General features: G+C 40.3%; 1 long non-coding RNA gene across 1 annotated transcript; it reads right to left on the bottom strand.

Moving 5' to 3' along the window:
- Positions 1–9,099: 9,099 nt before the first annotated feature.
- Positions 9,100–15,932, bottom strand: LOC142050432 (uncharacterized). Its single transcript, XR_012658035.1, has 3 exons — positions 15,808–15,932; positions 10,214–10,482; positions 9,100–9,825 (listed from the first exon to the last, which is right to left on the bottom strand). It is a non-coding gene; the product is annotated as an uncharacterized LOC142050432 (long non-coding RNA).
- Positions 15,933–17,083: the final 1,151 nt, after the last annotated feature.

Below are 17,083 nucleotides of genomic sequence, written 5' to 3'. Positions count from 1 at the left end.
CTGGGTAAATACATATCCAGGATAGGCTAAATATTGAGGTATTTTAGAGGAATATTTATTGAGTTAAATATATTTATGTATACACACACATACATATTGGTAGCTGAAGAATATATATATTTTGGTATACTACCTCAGAGCCATAACAACTCTTGGTTTACAAATTTGGCAGTTGCAGGAATAAAATTTAAAAATCAAAACTGAGCAAATCATAACAAAAAATTGTATGAAATTACCAAGTTTCAGTACATGGATGGCAGTCTTTTCTCAGTTCAGTGACATAAGACCTCATAAATTTGATGGAATCTCAAAATAACATTAGCAACTACTGTTCATTTGGATGATGCTTATAGAAATAAATTGATGTTATTTAAACAGCTGTTTCCTTTGTAATAAGCATATTATATAGTCACTGCCTGAAAATCCAGAGGACAGATGAATGGCTGGCAAAATTTTACTTGCCATATAATTTCTTGGATGATAAAATTTAAGAAAGGAAACTTGAAAAAAAAATCGCTTTTAAGTGACACTTTTCCATTTAAAATAAAACTGAAGTAGCTTGAAAAAGTGAAATTAATCCTGCACATGATCCTTAAAATTCTCTATTATGGACATGGGAAACTTATATGTGATATTATTCATTCTGTTTAAAATACCCCTGTTGGCAGAGAAACCTTGCGGAACTTTGCAGGAAGATATTTTAATTTATGAACTGTAAAACAGAATGATTAAAGAAATGAACACTAAATAAATGTTCTGACTAACGCCATTGATGGAAAAGCTTCTAGAGGAACATTAAAAATCAAATTCAAGGAAAGAAGTAGAAAACTGGTAAATATAGGACAGGAAGATAGATATTAAACCATCACTGGTCACAGGCAAAATGCCTTTAGGTTTTGAGCTTCCACGCTCTCACTCTGGTCAGCAGTCCTTTTAAATGAAGTTGTTACTGAGAGCAGTTTTTACTTAAAAGGAGTGAATTAAAACGTAGAGAAAACGACCCGGTTGCCACCTAAGACAGCTGTGGATACCATGAGTGCAACGGGTGAGACAAGTGAGAAAGCAGATATCAAATCTTCTTTGCTCTTTAGAAGCAGGCTGCCGCTAATACTTTATAATTATGATTTGTTGTTGCTTTTATCCCAGCCATATTTTACTTTGTGGCTAGGCTCCTGTTTCCATGTAAGCTGCCTCTGGGAGCACAAACTGCTGACTCCACATCTACAGACAGAAATGCCACAACATAAATTAAGTTTAAAAAAAAAAAAAAAAAAAATTGCATTTTGGTTCGGGGGGTGCCATGACAGATAAAAAGCCACTGTGCAGCTGCCTCATGTGAAACCACCCAGCTGAGCACTGATAAAATTTATCACAGGGGCACACATATGAATAAGCCCCTTAGCAAAGCGGCCTGCGGTAAAACGTGCAACAGCTAAATATCTAAAGGGATGCTGTAGCCTGACAACGAGATGGGGGCTAATAACACGGGCTTGTACGGTCGGTGACCCTCTCCTGTGGGCTGTTGGGTTCATCTGCCACGCTCTGCACCGCTGTTTTGCCCCCAGACCTGGAGCAGGGCGCCAGGTGCCGGGTACCTGAAGCTCGCCTTCCCGCTGCATCTGTGGCACACCGCGGGACTGCAAGAGTGGGGATCGTACCAGCACTCGAGGCAATCTGATGCTGTACCTTTGCCACTTAAAAGTTCAAGTCCTGCTTCCTGCATTTATTTTTTTTAAAGTGATTTCTGAACTTAGCATAAAAAAAAGAGGGAGGCTTCTCAAAGTACATCTGACCCAGAAGTGGTCAGAATTTCACAAAAAACCCCGATCCTGTGAGGTTGTCAGGTGTTCCGATGAATTCAGAAAAGCTCTAGAATAAGCAAAACGTGGTGTAGCTTCTTTCATTAAATGCAAATATACGCGTAAGGTTTCTCTTTCCATCTCCAGTCGCTCTTGCACTGCTTGCTGTTCGAGAGGGTAAACACGACACGTGGATACCTGGCTCCATGTGTGTATTTTTAGCTCAGTTCTCCTGGGGTCTGGAAGCTGTAAAAAAAAAAAAAAAAAGAAAAAAGAAAAGAAAAGAAAAGAAAAGAAAAGAAAAGAAAAGAAAAGAAAAGAAAAGAAAAGAAAAGAAAAGAAAAGAAAAGAAAAGAAAAGAAAAGAAAAGAAAAGAAAAGAAAAGAAAAGAAAAGAAAAGAAAAGAAAAGAAAAGAAAAGAAAAGAAAAGAAAAGAAAAGAAAAGAAAAGAAAAGAGTTCCCCCAAATCAAAGTGAAACATCCTCTTGTTTAAAGAAAAATCTGGATTAAAGGAGCCCTTGGGAACAAGAGAGCTGGAGGGTTAAACAATAGCATGAGATGGTTTGTGAGAGATCAGGCATGGATTAGGAATGATTGGTGACTCACACAGATTTTGCTCATATGTATCTGACACTCCTGAGAGTCTGCTGATTCACCCTGCGAAGGACAGGTTCTCCTTTCTCTTCTGCTGACATTTACAAGCAGCACAAATGAAAATGATAGTATTTTACACCTGTGTCACACATGTGTAAATGACTGTAGGAAGAACACAGCAGCTGCAAATCAGGTCCAGAGAGTTGAAACGAGAAGAAGCAGAAGGTTCATAAAAGAGCATAAGCTAAAGACTATTGCCAACGTGGACAAAGAAGAGAGAGAGAAACAGAGAGGAAAAGGTCAAAGGAAGTGAGAGAGAGATAGGCAGAAACTGGAACCAGGTTCGCAATAGAAAAAAGGACAGGAAAAAAGGTTTTTTTTTTTTTTTTTAAATGAAACCATCCACAAGCAAAAAACAGGGTCTATTAGCATGGAAAAGGGACAAGAACATGGAAAAGTGAAAAGAATATTCTCCTTCCATTGCCAGACAATCAAAATCTAAAGGCCCCGCCAACCACGCTATTGCAAAGGCAACAAGGGATTATAAAAAAACAAAACCCAAACCAGTTTGAAATGCACTTTTCAGGTATGTTACTGCATGGGAGTTGTACGAATGGATTAGAAAACATGACCCCCAGAGGAAAAATCACACCAGGACCTGCTCTCAGATTTTGTTTGGAGGGCATGCTGCTGACACCAAACGTATTTTCGGGGTGGTCCCTTGGATGCCTCTTCTTGCCGGTGCAGCCTCCCTCGCACAATGTTTGTTTAGCATCCTCTGTGCTGCCGACGGGGAGCCAGCCTCCATCCCACACAGCCAGGGAGGCACAAGAGTGGAGGTACTGATTAATGTTGCAGGACCCGTGTGTCGCAATTAGCAGCGGGGGCGGGGGCCACAGCTGCTCGTGTGCCAGTCTGCGAGGCACTCCGTCCTTTCTCTCCAGCGTGGTTCCCATCTCACTCTTAACGTGTGAAAGGAGAGATTATTCACCAGGGTGGTAGACACATTTCTGTCCTCAAGAACACTGCGATATCATTAATCTTCTGGTGAGTCGGCAAGGGCGGGTTATGTGGATGCAAGTATTTTGCAAGGCTATAAATAAAATTTAAAGAGAGAAAGAGACAGACAGAGAAGATGCTTTCCTGGAGTTTCCGTTGCTACAGTACAGAAGACGTTAACACTGCAATAGCTTACTTGTAATGACACTTTAAAAAATCCCCTTTTTTATGTTTTTTCAACATCTGTCCAGAAAAGTAGAACATAAAATGGGATCCTAAATTCTCTAATCCTGTCTGTAAAACTGGTAGTTGATCAAACAAAGTGCAAGACATAACTCATGTATCTGTAATTGTCGTACTGTGCTGTTCACCTGGCTATCGCTACAGGCATAAATATCTGAAAGGAAGGGAAAGAAAATGATAGCAGGTGCAATATGAGGGTTTGTCAGAAAGAAGGTATGATAGATAGCCACATTAGTCACGCGTAGCAAAGATATAATTGACTTATGCAGGTAATCTTTACACATCCATACTATATATCCTGCACAGGCCTCATATGTTTTATGTCCTTCCTCCTGTTTCAGCTGAGAGTCTGGGACACAGAAGAAAACAGGAACGCCCCTTTTGGACAGGGATTTCTGCCTTGTAAAAAGTGCCTTAGGGTCTTTTCTGCCATGAGAAACTCCAACAAAACAGGTCAAATAGAACAGAAAATACAATTTTAATATTTTTGACCCAAGTCCTTCAAAAGGTCTAAGTCAAGACTGATTTATATGAGTACACCATGTTTCCCTTCCCCAATGATGTAAAATACCATTTTTAACTATGCAAAGCTGAAATAAGTAATATTTTAAAACAGGTAGTGTTTCTGTATGAGTCAATAATTATTGCCAGGTTTGGGGAAGAAAAATGGACATTTGAAAGGTGGAAAAAAAGCTGTTTATGACTTCTGCATACAATCAAAAAGTGCTGTCTGTCTGCAGTTGCTCTGTGATCAGGAATGGTAGAAATAATTCCAACAAAGTCAGGTGGTCAAATTGGCATGATAAGCCCCAAAATTATGTGATGCATTTTTTTTAATCATGCGGTTGGGCCATTTATCAGAAAGATGCCATTACAGCTTACATGAAGCATTAATACTGATCTTGAGAGCTAGAGCATAACTGCTGTTTATTTCATTTGTCCCAATAAGGGTTGGTTGCTTTTGCACAATCTTCTTATATTATCACATTACTCAGACAAGGTAGAATTTTATTCTGCATAGTGTTGAAAGGGCACAGAGGAAAGTGATTGTTGATTTTATTTCAATGCTGTAGATTTTTATTAAATTAATTCAACAAGGCACTTTCTCCTCCCCCATTTTGTCAGGGTCACATTTTCGTCCTGCCTTGAGTAGGTGTAGAAAAGAACGCAAGGGCTTGAACCTTACTGTCACTTTGGAGTACAAGCAGGAAGGAAATCTTAAATAAAACACCCATAAGTGAGTTGAGGCAGTAATGTAGTAAGTGGGACTCAGGAAAAGAAAAGAAAAAATTTATCATCTCCCAGGATTATTTTTTTTTTTTTGACTGGGTTAAAGCTGAATTGATCGTGGACCTTAGCGCTAATTCCAGACTATCAGGAAGTTAAATCCACTTAGAATAGGAGGAATATGGATAGAAAATGGGAAGGGATTTTCTGGGAAAAGGAAACCAATATGTTGTCTTTACTTCTCTTATCAGCTCAACTTGTAAACTTCCTGGAGGGCAGCCTCAGCCCTGGCTGCCCAGTAAAACATAGCTGGATGTTGACTGATTTATATCTCTATGCCCCCAGTATACGGCTAGGCAGAGGTGTGAACCTCAGGTTTGTGTTCGTAGCAGGAGTGACGGTTCAGTCCCCCATTCGCTGGGTTACTAGTTTTATCCATGGAAAAGTACTTCCCAGACGATCAGGTCTAGGACAGCAGGTCCTAGACCTAATTATATGTTTAGGTCATGCAGTCACTTTAGGAAATGGGTAAAAATGTCTGTCAGGAAAGCAGTTCAGTTTGCAGACTGCTCTACTCCTACTGAAAGAGTTTGCAGAGTCTCCTAATGGTAGGGAAGAGTCCTCTGATTACAAGCATGCACTCATTCGTTGCAGTTTATGCACATTTGTTCTTGTGCCAACGCTGTCCTTCACTAGCAGTTGTTCTTTACTACTAATGTATTTATAGACTACAGTCATATTCCTCCTCGGTCCCAGTTCTGCAAACTGAAAGAAGCCAGACCCTTTTCATCCCCGCTCATGAGCCAGGCTATTGGTTTCCATGTCTGTCTTAACATGCTGTCCCTGTGCCAGTCCTGGTGAACCTTTTATCTGGCTTGAGGTCATAGCTGTGCACGATAGTGCAAATGTAATTTCATCGGTGCTTTGCATGATGGAGCGAATACTTCTGCATTTCTACGGGAATACCTCACCCCTGCATTTTTTATGGCCGCAGTATTACTAACTCATAATCATACAGTATGTAATTAGTATACCAAAGTCTTTCTCCTGATGTATTATTTCCAACTGATGAATTCCAGCTGATAGCAGGAATTCCTGCTATTAGCCCCCAAGTTCATGCTGTTGCACTTTGTACTATTAAATTTCATGACATTTCTCTATCTTCACTTTTCAAGGTCATCCGGTTCTTCCTCTGCAATGATGCATTGCAAAAGTGCTGGCTGACTGCACTACTTACTGTTAAAATAGGCAGGTCCGTGGTTTTTTGTCTCACAACAGGTTACAAGCTGAGCCTCCTGCCCAAATCATCTGCTTATCTCATAGCTCTCTGCAGCCTCGTAATATTCTGCCTCAGTCCATGCTCCATGAGCAGAATACTTCTGGGAACTGTACTACATTGTTTTCCCCAAGGAAACCCTTTTCATTTGCAGTTTTTGGTAGTTTGAGAACAAAAGGCATCAGAGCGAGAGAGTGCCTAGTAGATGGAGGACAATCATTTTCAGGTGTGAAGCCATCCTGGGGATTTTTTAAAAATCCTTCTACCTTCCTACATGGATGTCAGTATCATGCAATCCAGATGTTGTTGGCTTGTGTTCAACGCGGCCCTCATCTAATGGAAGGTGTTAAATTGAAGTCAGGCCGAAAAGAGAGGTGAACAGGACTCTGGCAACCGAGAACAGGAGGATCAGAGGCAGATCCAGCAGCAGCACCAAGTTCCCATATTAACAGGGGTCATGGTTTCTTCCTCAAAGCTAACCCCTTCCCACCTCCCTTATGGAGGTGCTGAGGGGCATGTCCTCGCTTGAGCAAAGTCATGGATGTGCTGGTGTTAATGCAGCTGAAGCAACTCGCTTCAGCTTGGGGCCTGAAAACCAGGACGGTTGCTTCAGCTCCTTCTCCAGATCCTATCACCTCTGGAGTGAGCTTGAAGAAAAGACTCATGTGTGCAGGTAGACCAGGTTTTAGGGTTTTTCTCATCTTACTATGGCGGCAAGTTAAGGTCATTTGACTACCTTGTGTCTGTGCTTATCATATCTTAATGCAATAGGCTTTTTTTCAGAGTAACCATGGGACCAAATTTACTGCATCTGTAATTTCTGGCTTGTGGATAAGTATGCTAACAACTATTTTCCTTTTAAATCACTAATATGTTCTTTACCTCTCAATCCACTTTAATGCTGCTCCTTGGGCCTGTCTGACTGAAACATCACCCCTCATTATGATATAGATCTATGCGCATAATTTTTTTTAGCAGGGCCATTATGGGAAAAAGGAGGGCTTGAACAAATTTCAAGAAGTTATTGTTGTGAAAATGTATGTTTTCGGCTTAAATAAAATGAACCCTGACAAAACTTTGTTGAATCAGGGCTGAATTTGGTCCAAGTTCCTAGCTTCATTATTTGTACATTTGATTTCATATTTTCCTGCTATAAACTCAACATTTCTAAATGTCATGCCATGGAATCCATTTGGAACATGCCATGTGATCCCAGACAGGCATTCTGTGGTGCTTAATGCTCTCTGTCTTTCTGTGCTTGCTTCCACTGTAACGTTATTTGCTGTGCAGGAGCTGTGTCTTGCCTTCTGCAACAGTGTGCTCCTAACAGGGTAGAGCATGTCATAAATAACCCTCCAATATGTGCAATAATTAACTTTTAAGACTACCATTAAATACATTTAAAGCGGATTGATTAGGTTTCAATTTTGTACGTTGCTTCAGATTTTCATCTAAACTGCAGTGTTTCTTTAGGCTGTTCTGCAGCTGTTCTTGCTTTCTAGCACTGACAGTCATTCAAATCCATCTTGTGCTATTGTAACCTGCTGTTAGCCCATTAGTTGCAATCTGTGGGAGGAGAAGGAGACAAATTGTGTCACTATTCCTTATCAAGGGACCACACAGTTGTTTGCCACTTTGACTCTGTGATGGATAGTTATCTTGAGATGTGACAGGTGTGAGACTGGAAATTTAGAAGGAAACAATGCAGGAGCCTAGTAGCATTTTGTTATTGACACTTGCTAGATAACAACACAGGGTTAATCAATCTCTTGTGTTGTTCTTAACCCCCTATTCTTTTTGTCTTCAGGACACGGTTTTTCTCATCAGACTGACACGGCAGGAAAAATGTTCAAGCAGATAGCAGACATTTTTCCTTTACCTTGTACTGGACATAACACTGTCAAATCCCATGAAAAACACATTTTTATTTCCTCTAACAATTTTTTTAAAAACTCCTTGAAAGTGGGTCAGGGGCTGGAGAAAGTGCAGTTTAAATATCTGAAAGAATCTGAAAGTGCACATCCTTTCTTTGGAAGAGCAACAGTCTTTTTCCAACCTGATTTCTATTGTCAATAGTTTTTATTTATCATTATGTGTCCATAAATTAGGTAGCTGTAGCCCATCTCTTATTATTTCTTTACCAGATATGAGCTAAGTAACTGTGATGAGAAAAACTAGTACATTGAACATTAAATGATCACATTTACTTAGCTCTGCTCAAAACACAGTTCAAGGAAATGCAGATCCAGGATAATTTATGCTGATATTTTAGATCAGCTTTGATTCTTTTATGACCTTCAGAAAATTGAATGCTGGTACAAAATTCACGGTCTTAAAAAATAATGAAAATGCTATTCAACACATTTAGGAAACACTGAAAGAATGACAGGAGTTTATGTGTGAGCTAAGGTTCACATTGAATAAGGATCCTGGTAAAAGCTAGAAAATGATAAAGCTATAGAGGTTCAAAGAAGCATCAATGAACATCGGAGTCCTACTGTACTAGCTTGAAATAAGAGGCAATGCGTCCAAAAAGTTCACAGCTGAACCAGCCAAGACAAAAGATGATGACAATACTGTCATTGCATTTCACTTAAAGGGATAAAATCATATAAACAATGGAGACTTTCTGGAGGTCTCCAGGAAGCTTGCAGGAGCTGAAGACCAACCTCCAAGATCTTAGGCCCATGTCTAATCTACAAGGCATTGGTAGTTAATCTTGGTTTCAGACATATTTCTTTGCTCTATTTCTTTGTTCTGTGTTACTCTCCTGTATAAAACAAGATTTTAGGCAAAGGTTCCTGCTGATTGTAAAGGGAAAATTTGAAGCACACTAGCAATGTTCTTGAGTGGTTACACAGTAAAGGACCGGCCTGCTTATGCCTTGCATATTATATTAACAGTGTTATAATGTTGTCATATGTTTCATTAGAGAATTAAATAGTGTGTTGTGTGCCACAAAACAAAATAAAACAGAAAGGAGGCAATCATTTGCTTTATTACGGCTGAGGGATGAGTGTCCTGCTAACAGGTCATCTGAAAACCTGCAGTAGCATCCAGCAAAGCCTACACACATGGATGCCCCAGCACTCATCCTGAAAGGTTTTCAGGACTCCTGATGGGGCTGACGGAGCTGTGTGGTAGCCAGGATGCTCTATGCTGCCCTTCAGCTCCTCTTGCACTGTGACTCAACAGGTTGGTGAGTTAGTGTAAAGGCACATTTTGCTTCCCGGTGCCCATTTCCAAGGTCCAGCTGCAAGGAGCAGGCTTTGGACACATTTCACTCCTGCCTGCTCATTCCCCTTCAAAAATTCTCATCTGTTTGGTCACGTACCTTCTGCATGGCCGTGCTTTGCAGGGCAGAGTTATGATGTACACCATATCAACTTCTTCTGTCTGACAGACGTTCGCACAAGCTCCTTTCATCTCCACTGTGGGAAATGTTAAGGATGGAGAGTGATACGCCACTACAGTTCTGAAATGTCTCTATCAAGTTTCCACATTAGCCTGCTTTCACCACTTCTTTTCCCTTGCCTTCTGAGTTTAAGTAGCTGCCAATGAAATCTCAGAAAGGTCTCATTAGATTTGAAGCTCCTGTCAGACAGAGCTGGAGGAGAATTTATCATGTGAGCTTCATATGTGAGATCTGAGAAACTTGTTTCTCTCCATCCAAATCACATGCAGGTTCTGCAAAGTGAATGGTAATTAATCAAAGGCAATGATATAGGAAATAAAAAATTCTGATGCGTAAGCGCAACTAGCTACTCCTCACTCAACGCTTGCCCTTTAGCAATAGCAGTTGACCACTCGATGCACCACGATATGTATAAGTGACATCTGTTCCCGTGTCACTGTAGCTTTCCTCAGCAGAAAGGTACTTTGTGTGCTTTATAGCTGCCAGATGGCTGACATTGTTATTCCATAACCTTACGCCCCTGTTCTTGTGCCCCATGCCCCTAAACCTTGGCTCTTGCATGCTCCTCTGTCTTCTACCCTAACTCTGTAACAGCTGAACGGCACAAATGCCCAGCAGCAACTGGGATTCCTAAGCAAAAGCAGTAATAAAATAGCGTACCTCCAAGATGAAGGAGATGTGCAGGTTTCTGAATGCTTGAGTGACAGCTTTTAGTCATCCACCATAGACAGAATTTGATCTTTTGTAAAGAATTACCTTGAGTCAGTTAAATAGACAAGGTTTGTCAGGAAAATATTTAAGAAGATGCTTCTGTCACCAGGACAGACGATCTAGGTTCACGTCCAGTCTAACTGCTGACTTACCGTGAAATGCTGAAACGTCGCAGCCCAGTTTCTTGAAGGTATTTGAAAACCACTGAAATCCAGCTGCTTTTCAGACAGAACAGGAAAAAGGCTTTTCACTGAGTGTGTCATTGTTCAAAACAGACCAAAGGATTGCATTAAATCAGAAATTACTAGGCTGCAGTATACATATTAATCATTGTATCTGAAATACTTCCAAGCAGTACCCAACAACTACTCTGGGTTGTATCTGTGCCATGTATTCACAATCTGTGGCACACAAATGAAAGCCTGTGGACCCCAGCATTCAATACAGCTTCCTTTTACAAAGAGAATTAAATACCTAAGTATCATTAAAGACCTACACTTTACTATCCTACTTTTAAAATAGGGATTATTTTACAATATTTCTTCTGGTTACTATCGTATAAACTTCTAGAGAAAAGGAGTGTTTGATACTGTGCTATGTTCAGTGCATATTATGGTGGGTCTTAATTTTGACTGGGGCTTGATGGCTACTGTAATACAAACAAATAATAATAATAGCTTAAGGATATCAAACAGAGAAGGAGGACAGAAAGCCTTTTATACTGACAAAAAGATGATGTCAATTGATGTAGATTTCAGAAAGCAGTAGAAGACAAGTGTAACTTGTTATTGTTAAAAGGTAGAAATCTGTTAGCCTTTGATTTATTTGTAACACTGTTTAGCACACTGTTAAGTATAAAAAGAGTCAGGAGAACATAATATACCAATATAGTTGCTAATATTCTTTAGAAAGAGCTGGTAAGGAACAAAAAGAAAAGGCATGAGAGGATTTTATCTGATACAGTTCTCTGCCCAGTCTCAAGCAATGTTCTAACTAATGCAATGCTTTTCTCCCTGGTTAATCAGAACAGGGTTCAGATGAAATCAAATAATTTGCAGATGAATTGCTAATATGTCCTGTCATGTATGCCCTTCTAACAGCATGTATTTCTAGCCTGTTGAAATACTTACATCAGATGGAGAGACCTGAAAAGTTTGAACATTTTGGTTCACTGCCAAGAAAAATTATTTATCAATGGCACATACTGTGCTGATATATACCACAAGAACAGATTTTTAACTAAGAACGAACATTAGGACAAGACCCTTTCCCTTCCTCTAGCGCATTAAGACAGACTGGGATGCTGTGCTCTCTTCTCCAGAATCACCAGCCTCTAATCTATCCTGGCTACTAATGCTATTTAATACTGCTATTTAATAATACTGTTAAACACAGTATCAGGGTACTTATAACATTCGAAGTCATCAATCTCATAGGCCTCCTGAGAAGTAGTGCCGTGCTGTTCTTACATTTTATAGATGGAGAACTGAGGTGCAGGAAGCTTATGTGGGTGGTGTGTAGGTGGCTGTAGATAGTAGGATGGTCTTGCATGCTTGGAAGGGCAAGTGTCAAGTGATTGGCCATATCATGTCATAGCCTTTCTCCAGCAGGTGTAGTGCCCTGTATTTAACAAAAAGTCCCAGTTTTGCTGCAGGACAGCTGCAGACTCTAAACCATCCCATCCCTTGACTGTCCCAACACATTTGCAGTAGTCATCTATTTCTCAAAGTAATTTCTGGAATAAATACTTGCTCATCAAATTAGACTCCAGTTTCAAGAACAATCTTTTCCTCCATTGCTTCTGCAGGGAATAGTGTGTCATGAAAAAGGCTTTGTTCCCTTTGGCAGTCAAGCTAACGCCATCAAAGAAGCTCAGGGAGAAGGAGTTCAAAGTTGTCATTAGAATTTCAGGCGCATCTTGCTTGGGCTGGGGCGGGTTGCTATCATTACACATCGGAATGCTCCAAAGGTCAGCCAGATCAAAAGCTCTGCTCAGCAGCCAATTAATATATTGTTTAATATCAGGGAAAATAGGAAAAAAAGAAATACAATTAAAATTTCAATAAAAAAAATGCAAGCGACTGCAATATAGCCTACAAGTACCACCCAGGAGGGCTGGGATAATTTGCTATGATAGGATTAATTTACAGTTCTCTTGCTTTTGGGGGGTTTAAGTCTTCAACTTTAATATTTCTTTGGTGCATTATCTGCATTTGCATTTATCATTGGCTTGTACAAAGGAATTTTCACAGGACTTGACATTTTGAAGTCCTAACTTAGAGCTTGGTCCAACTGCCTTTGAAGTCAACGAGAAGATTGCCACTAAGTTCAATGAGAAGTTGGATCAGGCTCTATAATCACTATGGACTCATTATAATCTCACAGCTGGTAACAACCGTTTAGAAGTGTAGTATAAAAACTGTGATACTGGCAGGATGAGTTCAGTGTGAAGCAGAATCCCTTCAAGTTTAACATAAGTTTAACAATTTAAACAGATTTTAGAATTAGCTTCTGTCTTAGCACACTAACATCTGATGGCTCTTTCCGAAATAAAAGAAATTTACTGAAAAATAAAGACCCTCTATATTTGCACTTTGAGCTGCCTGAATCGTTTAATATGCTTTTGTTTCTTTAACTCCAAATCAAAGCAAGAATGAAATTTTCCTCTATCGCTCTGTTGCCACAGAAAACAGTTTTCTGCAAAATGGTTGCTTTTCCACTGCTTTGCTAAAATGGCTGCAGCCGGGACCAGGCCTAGGAACATGGCGATTGCAAAAGCTAGCCCTTTCCCCATTACATTTCGCAGCATGTATAAAAGCAGCAATGCCACGTTCTCACTGTGCGAATGCTCAGATTGCTGTGATGAACAAATTGAGGGCAGATCCCTTCAAAATGAATTGAGGCTTTGCATTAGTTTTGCAAGAGAGCCTGTCTGAGTCACGGTGTGATTATAATCTAGAGAATGAATGTTTCTGCTTGGACTGAGGGGTGCCCAGGATTCAGGTGAGGCTGGTGTTCTGGCAGGCCTGCCAACATGGGTTTAGACTAACCTAAATGGGATGTATGTTGCTCTCATGCAATCTTTTTGATTCATGTCCTTCAAGTGCACTTGCAAGCATCAGTACCAACAAGTCTTAAAGCTGAGTGAGGAGAAAAGCTTAAGGTGGAAGAAGTTGGTCTCAGAAGTGTCAGGGTGACTTACAGACGCCAATGAATTTGCACACAAGAAATTGATGCACGCTTGAAACTATGTTTGGTTTTGTGTGCGCTGTTAAGGAACCGTCCTTTTAAAGATTGTTCTAAAATCCTCACAAAAGCCCGAACTGCTTCCAGAACTGCTGTTTCTTCACAACGAGGGAGATTTCCCAGAAGAGCACAACTCCCTTTTCAGACCAGATGCATGTGAAACTACGTTGAGTATCAATGTGGTTACTTTTCACAGGTGAGGAAAAAGGCTGTAATTTCCTTCTGCAAAGCATGCCTGGCAGCAGTGTACGTTAGACATCAGGTATCCAGAGAAGACCCGCAGGTAGCAGGTGCTGTAATGACAAAACACTTTGCATTGCCATTATCATTTGACAGTTCTGCTTCTCATGAAGTCCTCAAGAGTTGTTGGTCTCAGAGCCGCAAGAAAAATTTCTAAGGATGGTTTTCACTGAGTTTTGGAGCTCCTTCACAGAACAGCAGGGATTCAGGCTACATCCCAAAGTACCCATCCAGTTCCCTCACAGTATTGTAATATCCTTACGCTACCATTTTTTGCCTTTTTTCTTATTTTTATTCTTTTTTTTTCTGCTGTCCCGTACACCAGATTATCTCCCATACTGGTGGTAAATAATGCCTGTAGGAGGTAGATCTTTATTTCCTATATTGGCTCCTCCTCAGGACTGAAATATGTAAAGCTTCAGAACCCATACATGCTCACACACAAATCCACATAGAGAAAGACAGAATAATCCTCCATATCATGCTACAGTAGTAATCTAGCTTAATGCAATCTTGGAGGGTAGGCTAAGCCAGTGAACCATTTCTGCTTTACTGATGTGGTTTATGTGAGGCGCAGAGCCCCGGGAGAGAATGATTGCCTTGTAATGTAGCAGTCCATCCATTCATTACATTATATATTGAACCAATCAATTGACTTGTTTATGACATGCTTAATGTTTGGGGAATCTGAACTTCTGATTCACTTCAGGTCCTTTTAATTACAGTGTATTCCTTGAAAACAGATGCTTTTAATATTCAACTTGAGTGTTTTATAAGCTATGCAAATATTTTATTTGTGGTATTTTTCTGGTGCTCACAGCCAAAACATGCTAGTCAATTTTTCAGAAGACTATTTTATCTCACTGAAACCTAGGGAAATTTATGTTCCCAAAAGTTACTTTTCCCTTTGCAGACTGTACATTGTACTTCACCTTAACTTTTATGCTGTATCATATCTTCCTGAGTGTTCTCTACTAAAGAAATGAGGGTATAATATCAGTCTCTGATGTTGAAAAATACATAAATAAATTTTTAGTCCTTTTGACTAAATGAAAGAGTGAGGTCATTTGGCAGTATTTTATAATGAAGGTTTCTTTTTGTCATTGTACAGCTGTGGAAAGGCTGGAAATCCTAGCATAAAGCTTTTCTATTCATGTACTACATTTTGAAGAAGTGAATCCACTGTAATTTGCAGGGGAATGCCAGCTTAAGGCAACCAGTTGAAAGAAAATTGAACAACACTGAATTGCAAATACGGGTACACCACTAGATATCTGAATTTTGACCATGAAACATCTTTTCTCTATTACATTCCCATAGATAAACTCTAAAAGTCAAACTAAACATAGTGATAATCATGCCAGACTAACAAGGACTGGCAAGTAAGGGTCTCTGAGAGTTTAGGAGATGAAAGGGTTTTTCTAAGCATCAGTCCCCCAAAATAAATCTATCCCAGTCTGCAAAAAACAAACTCTCAGACGCATAGATATTACACAGACCAATACTTATTAACACGTCCAGTCCCCAGTCCTAGCTCCTTTCTCATATTTCAGAACGGATGCATGGTTTCTACCAAAACAGAAAACAAACCTTAAAAAATCCTCTTTGAAGCAACTGCTGGTGCCAAAAAGAGTGCTAAAGGCAGTAATAATGTAAGAGGGGAAAAAAAGAAAGATCAGGAAACTCTTCCATTTACAGAAAGAATAGTGTGAAAATACTCTCAAGTATAAATTTTTTACTGTGCACATCGTGAAAGGCTTGGAGCCCTTTTGTCAGAGCGCGGTTTTCCTGGGCTCTGGTTATGTCTCCCTGATTCTCAGGGCCAGGCTGACCTTAGCTGTGCTTATCCACCCAAAAATACCCTGGGTGTACCTCAGCAGCCCATGGCAGACCTCGCCTTCTTGTTTGCCCCCTATCACCCCCTCCCATTGCTCTTCCTCCTGTCTCGCCCAGTCATACAACAGATATCTCCACACATTTTGCCATTTCTTAGTTTGCAAGGCGACTGTGAGCTACTTCCTATCCCCATCACCTAATCACCTAATTCTTTTTCTTACCTTGTAGGTATCTGTGCCCCTCGGGCCGTGCACGGCCACCACGCTGCGTGCTGAACCCGTGTGGGGCTGCAGCTGACCCTTGCAAAGGTGCCAGCTGCAGCGGCGGGCTCGTGCTAAACCTGTCTGCCCTGCTGTGATCTGCAGAGGAGTCAATCACAGGGCTCTTTATGCCCCCCTCTTCGGTAAACAATTTACTTCCAAAGCCATAGGCAATTCTTCTATTCCCTGAACGCTCCTGAATTCACCAACGTTTTCGAGTGCTGGGTTTCGCAGCACTGAATGCAGGCCCTCTTTCCGCAGAGATGTCTTACTGGGTTGAACGCAGGGTAGAATTACTTTCTTTTGCTTTATTGTTTCACACTCAGCCAAAAATTAGTCTTCCTCTTCTGATCAGAAATATATTGCAAAAATGATACCTAATTTGGTGTTCTTTTCATTTCCTGATCTTTTCAGTACCACTGATTTCCACATTTTACTTTCCTGGTGAATAATATACACACAAGGACACACGTACGTGTACACACACACATGTACAGACAATAACTGGTGTTTGCAAGTTGTATCTTCTTTTCCTGGATGGTCTAATTTTTCCAGTTCAGGCATTAGCACTTAGGTACGTGCTGAAATGCTTTTCTGAATCAGAGCCCGAGTGTTTAACAACGTGAAGTAAAATGGATGGACATTTTAATGTTTCCTCTTGTATGTGAAATACTCTTTCATCTCTGTATATTAGGAACATATTTTTGGGATCGTTCTGAAATAATGCGCTCTTGTTTAAGCCCAAAGCAGAAACACACATCTTGAATCACCCAGTGTGCTTTTCATTTGGAGATGGAGGAGAGGGCACTGACTACGCTTTTGAAGCGGTTTTGTATGGTTGTGGGTGCTTGATATGCATGATTGCACCCACAGCTCGGCGTGCACACAGTCAGCAGCAAGGACACGTTTCAGAAGAGCACGAGTGAGGTTTCGCTCCCTCCTCCTGAGCGCCTTCATTCCTGCTTGATAGAGAAGAATGCAATTTCTCAGAAGAAACTCTGAAGAAGGTCGTCGAGCTCAAATGTGTCTGACTGATGATTTTTCTTCTTCTTTGTAGCTCTACAGGAACAACCTCGTACACTGTTGCCGGAAAGTTGCCAGCAGAATTTTGTTAAAGTTTGTTTTTATGATTTGGCTAAATTTCCTCAAAAAAAATATTTTTTTTAAAAAAAGGAACCTGCTAAGTCATTGCTCAGCGCTCCATGAATCTACAACAAAATTGTATGCAATAAAAATA

Source organism: Phalacrocorax aristotelis, chromosome Z (genome assembly GCF_949628215.1).
Source record: "Phalacrocorax aristotelis chromosome Z, bGulAri2.1, whole genome shotgun sequence".
NCBI lineage: Eukaryota > Metazoa > Chordata > Aves > Suliformes > Phalacrocoracidae > Phalacrocorax > Phalacrocorax aristotelis.
The sequence above is the reverse complement of the archived record's forward strand: the minus strand, read 5'-3'. Positions and strand labels throughout refer to the sequence as shown.